Raw genomic sequence first — 6,263 nt, 5'->3', positions numbered from 1 at the left:
TGAGATGTTTTTGTTAAGAATTTTTTTATTGAAAACAGATTAAATTATCAATTAAATATGGGAAATGGTTGGCTAGGGATAGGGAGAGTGAGAGAGAGAGAGTCCTAGATCCTGGGGCAAATGACAGTTGGAACATGCTGTCCCCATTATCGCACCATCCATCCATCATCCAATGTTGTTATTTATTTTATTTTATTTTTTTTTAACTCAACATCAACTTATATTCACCAAAGTTTGGGTACAACCAGTTCAATCCACTACAGATTTCAACCGCATATGCAAATGAGGGGATCGAGTATCACCCTGGATCACTACTGAGGATCCAACGCTACCTATCCTAATCTCACTGCATTTTTTAACCCCAATGGGAACAAACCTCATCCCACGACACATAATGAAGTTGTCCCTTTACACCACCTAATTCGTCCTAATGATACGAAGACATCTAATAACAAAAACATACAAGCCTAATTCGAAACACGAATATAGTCTAGGATGTTGGTTCCATATGATCGTAGTGAAGCCCTTGCCCCATCACCATCTTCGCCAGAGGCGCATCTTCGAACTCGGCTCATTCCCTCGGTTTTTGATGCCTCGATCCTCAGCCTCAAACTGGACAGACACGTCCGTACTGAAAAGTCGGGCTTTAGCAGCAAACAGTAGTCGGTATCGCAGATCCAAAGCTTCTGGAGATGCGTGACTCAGACCACCGGATTTGACAAACATCTTTTCCGGAGCTGGGATGCAGAGCCACCGCCACATACCGTCGTAAGGGTACTTTTCCGGTTGACCACGCCATTGTCGTAGACCTTGATACGTGTTGCCTCCGAGAACCGGAAGTCAAACCTCCTTTCATTCGCCATTGTTTCTCTCCTCCTATAGTCTCACCATCGCTAAGGGAGGAAGATATGGGGTGGAGGAGACGCCTCGCCGCACCACGCGCCGCCGCCGTAAAGGAATCGTCGTAGATCTAAAAAAGGGGAAAACTAGATCTGACTTCTCCTTTAGCCCTAAACGCCGACTCTCGCCTCAACTGTCCTCCCACTAGTCTCGCCGGCGCTCCAGAGATGGCTGAACCAGCACCGTCGACTCGTTATGAATCTCCGGTTGTTTCCACACAGTCCAGAACAAACAAGCAAGGAGACCAATAGAAAACAGAGGAGAGGAGAGCAAATAAAAAATAGAGAAGGGAAAGGGAGATCTTCCGGCTGCGACGACTGTCGAGCCGGAGAAAGGGAGCGTCGGTCTTTAGAGAGAGGTCAGAGCAATTTTTCGTACTGGTGTAGTTCCCAATGTTGTTATTTATTATTTATTGAATAAAATGGCCTGCCTTTTATTTCACCACTAGCCTCCTTGATTGTGACTTATCGTTTCTACATACATTCAAATAATATTTTCCTTTTTGCTTTCCTTTTCCTCTCCCATAATATGGTCGCCGTATGTAACATATGATACTAGATTTTATTAACACGAATGTCGCCTCTCCAAACACATTCAAGTATTTATAAACAAAAAGAAGACACCGTATAGTTCTTTTTTTGTTCACTCACCATATAGTTCATTTACCTTCAGAATATCATTGATATCCCACATGCACAACTTTGTCGACAAATCCACTCTTTCTGTACGTAGTAATTCAAAATCTCTCTTCGATTTTGTATTCATGCAAAGCGATCTATCATCAGTACATTGTAAATCATAAATCATCTACATTATAGAGGAGAATAGTAAATTAATCTGCGAAAATCATTGCCTCTTCTTAGCATATAAAGTTCTTGTTTTTAGCATAAGTTCATTGGCTAGGTCTTTTTGTTAATTTCCTCATATTTTAAGAAATATAAACCGTGGTTAAGATGAACTGGTGACTTAATTGAAACATAAAAATTTGAAATGAAGAAATACATACTCTAGTGGAAAAAAGGAGGATTAATGATAATGGTGGATGGCCTAGAGAAAAGAAGCAAGTAGACATTAAAAAGAGTTATGTGCAATGCAAAGCATATGTTTACTCTATTTATAAAGAAGTGGTCCTTGCCCTATCATCTTTTCTTTTAATACTCATTTCACATACCTAGCTCCATTCGTACTCTTCATATAGGCAACCCCTACCATATTACTCTCAACCTTTTTTAATAACCGAATAATTTTTTTTTTTGAACACCAAATATTTATATTAAAATTAAATGCCCGATGGGCTAACACTACAAGAAAACATCGTAATTCTGACGGACATTCTGACGGAAAATGAGATCCTCGGAATATTCCGACGAATTTCTGAGAAAATTCCGAGGAAACCCAAATTTGGGTTTCCTCGGAATTTCCTCATAATATACCGATGAAATACCGAGGAAGGCATATTCCTCGGAAAACACCGACGAATATCCGAGGATATATTATAGCCGTTGGAGAGCCGTTGGAGAGCCGTTGGGGATTTTAAAAATTCCGAGAAAATTCCGAGGAAAGAGCTGTTGCCGTCGGTATTCCGTCGGAATTTCCTCGGTACTGTCAGCAGCATTTCATCTATAAATACCCGCACCCTCCAACCTCTTCATTCACTCCATTTCTTCATCCTCTCACATACTATATTTACACACGAATTTGATTGAAAAAAGCATGTCTTCTTCAAATTATTATCGTTCTTGGATCGATCGACCTCATTTGGATCCGAACACGAGATTGCTTACGGAAGAATACCAACGAGATATAATCGAATTCATGTGGTTAGTTCAACGACAACCGGAAGCAGAAACGGGTATGTTAAGATGTCCTTGCTCTAATTGTAAAAATAGAAAGATTATTAAAGAGTGGGATGTTTGGACTCATCTATATTTGAATGGGTTTACACGAAGTTACAAAATTTGGTATCATCATGGAGAAACTGATTATGAATATGGTAGTACTAGCGAATCTAGCATACGGTTAGGTTAGAAGAACCAATTAGAATGGATATAGATTATGGTGTAGGTACTGAGCAGATGGTAAATGATCATTTTAGAGGGGAAGATTTACCCAATGCAGAAGCTATGAGATTTTATGATTTGTTGGATGCTGGAAAGCAACCCTTGTACGAAGGTTGTAGAGATGGTCATTCAGCTTTATCATCTGCAACAAGACTGATGGGCATTAAAACATATTATAATTTGACTGAAGACTGTGTGGATGCGATTGCTGATTTTGTAAAAAGTATTCTACCTGAGGATAATGTAGCCCCTGGTTCATACTACGAGGTTCAGAAACTGGTAGCTGGTCTTGGTTTATCGTATCAGGTAATAGATGTATGCAGTGATAACTGCATGATTTATTGGAGGGCGGATGAAGAGCGGGTTACATGCAAATTTTGTGGAAATGCTCGTTATAAAGATACGAGTGGAAGAGTTCCAGTGCCATTTAAAAGGATGTGGTATTTGCCTTTGACGGAAAGGTTGCAGAGGTTGTATCAGTCTGAACGCACAGCGCAACCAATGAGATGGCATGCGGAGCATTCAACAAATGGTGAGATTAGACATCCTTGAGATGCAAACATTCGAGTCAGTGCGGTTGGAGAGCTACATAACTGGCACAAAAAGAGTATTTTCTGGGATCTGCCATACTGGAAGGATCATCTGCTGAGGCATAATTTAGATGTCATGCATATTGAGAAGAACTTTTTTGACAATCTCATGAACACGATCCTTAACGTTCAAGTTAAAACAAAGGATAATTTGAAGTCAAGACTGGATTTAGTCGATATATGTGCTCGTTCAGAACTTCATGTTGATGAGAATGGTAGGGCTCATTTTCCCATATACCGACTTGATGCAGAGGGAAAAGATGCGTTCTTTGATTGGATTTCAAACGATGTGGAATTTCCAGACAGTTACGCATCTAATTTGCGTAACTGTGTCGACGGAAAGGAAGGAAAGTTTATCGTCTTGAAGAGTCACGATTGCCATGTAATGATGCAGCGCCTCCTTCCGTTTGCCTTCAAGGAACTATTACCACGGAATGTTCATGAAGCAATTGCAGGGATTAGTGCTTTCTTCCGCGATTTATGCACGAGATCAGTGACTCTTGAAGGTATTGAAAATTTGAAGACTAACATAGCTGTGATTCAGTGCAACCTTGAGAAGATATTTCCTTCATCATTTTTTGATGTTATGGAGCATCTTGTTATTCACCTGGCAAGAGAATTGGAACTTGGTGGTCCTGTGCAGTATAGATGGATGTATTTGTATGAGCGGTATATGTACCATTTGAAGAAGATGGTGAAAAATTATAGTAGGGTGGAAGGTTCTATAATCGCACAGATGATAAATTCAGAAACTTCAAACTTTGCCGAGTTCTACTTTCCAGCAGAAGTGCAGACCAAAAAAAGAAGACCTGCTCGGCATGATGATAGAGGCGAACGGGCAACATATCATGTTACGGTTCCAGACACCTTCACATATGTTGGACGACTTAGCGGAAAACCAAAGGACCGTCGACTTACTGAGCAGAAGCGCAGTCATTTGCAAACATATTTGCTCACCAACTGCGAAGATGTTCTTCAATATGAGAGGTAAATAAATTAGCTTACAAATTTTTATTTTAACAAGTTGAAATTTGAATCTTAATTAATTATATTATTGTCAACATATGTACATGATTTTCATGGCAGAAAAGCAGTTCGAATATAGATACGCCACAGAGGAGGAACTTGAAGAACTGAAGCAGAGAGAATTTTCTGGATGGATGCTTACTTATGTGAGTGCTTTACACAAATTAAAATATTATTTATCACATATTTATACTAATTCACATATATTGATATAACATATATATGTGCTATTAATAGGTGTCTGCTGGTATGACCAGAGGTGAAACAATTGACGATTGGATACGCGAGATGGTGCGTGGAGCAGAGTATGTTGTGAAGTCATATCCGAGATTTTGTACTCGAGGATATGCATTCACAACTCAAAAGAGGAGACGTTCGAGTACGACTTATGATGCTGGCGTTTGTTCTGCATCTGGAGATGATGTATACTACGGAAACATACGGGAGATTATGGAAATCAAGTATCCAGGCATGGTTGGATTGCGCTGTACTGTTTTCTATTGTGATTGGTACGACAACACTCCAGATCGATGTGTGAGAACAGATGCATTTGGTGTTACATCAGTACATTCGAGGCGAAAGTTGCAATATTATGATCCTTTCATTCTTGCTTCTCAGGCCGATCAGGTAATTAAATATACATATATCAATTATTCATAATGATTCATCATCATGTGTATTAATAACACTTATTTACAAATTAAATAATTTTTTAAATGTTACAGGTTTGTTATATCAAGTACCCCCAGGTTAGGAACAGAGATGATCCATGGGTCACAGTTATATCACTCAACCTGAGAGGCCGAGTTCAGAGAAGTTCTGAGCTGGAAGACCCACTACAACCAAGCACATCCGGTAACTTAAGTGCAACAGAAGATTTAGCTGCAGTTGGTCTTGTAGTCGATTTAACCGACTTTGGAGAGGAAGTCGTCGTTCACGTAGAGGATGAACAAGAGATTGGAGAGTTTCACCAAGATCCAGATTCAGATTCATCTGGTGATGATGACTCGGAAACAGAGTAGCATCGCTTTTTTTTTAATATAAGAATACCGAGGAAATTCCGAGGGATAATAGGATTTAGGGATTTCCTCGGAATTTCCTCGGAATAGTCTGAGTCTTTTCCGACGATTTAAGGCTTTTCTTTTAGGGTTTCTGTTTCCTCGGAAAAGCCTCGGAATATTCCGAGGAAATTCCGAGGAAATCCAAGTGTTCCTCGGAATTTCCTCGGAATATTCCGAGGAAGTAGGGTTTTTAAACCGAAAACAACGTTTTGCGGTTTGAATAACACTTATATAACCCTTATTAAGTGTCTTAGACTGATTATGAAGTCAAAAATTTGTTCCTTACCCTATAATAAACACTTTTCCGATTGTATGAACGAAATCCCCCCAACATAAGAGAAACACTTATACACTTTAATGAACGGTAAAGGGAATACTTACAATTCGTTTTGAAATTTTGTTATTTCATAGTTTATGATCATCTATACAAAGATTCATCAATGGTATGCATTGCATTTGTATAAGAAATGATATAGGGCAAAAAAAATTGATGTTTTGAAATCCCAAACATGTGTTCCTCGGATTTTTCTCGGAATATTCCGAGGATCAATATAAACCAATAGAAATACATGCATAGGATATTCTTTTTCTTCGAATTAATGAAATATCCGAGGAAATTCCGACGG

The sequence above is a fragment of the Brassica napus genome, chromosome C4 (genome assembly GCF_020379485.1).
Source record: "Brassica napus cultivar Da-Ae chromosome C4, Da-Ae, whole genome shotgun sequence".
In the NCBI taxonomy this organism is placed as follows: Eukaryota; Viridiplantae; Streptophyta; class Magnoliopsida; order Brassicales; family Brassicaceae; genus Brassica; species Brassica napus.
The sequence above is the reverse complement of the archived record's forward strand: the minus strand, read 5'-3'. Positions refer to the sequence as shown.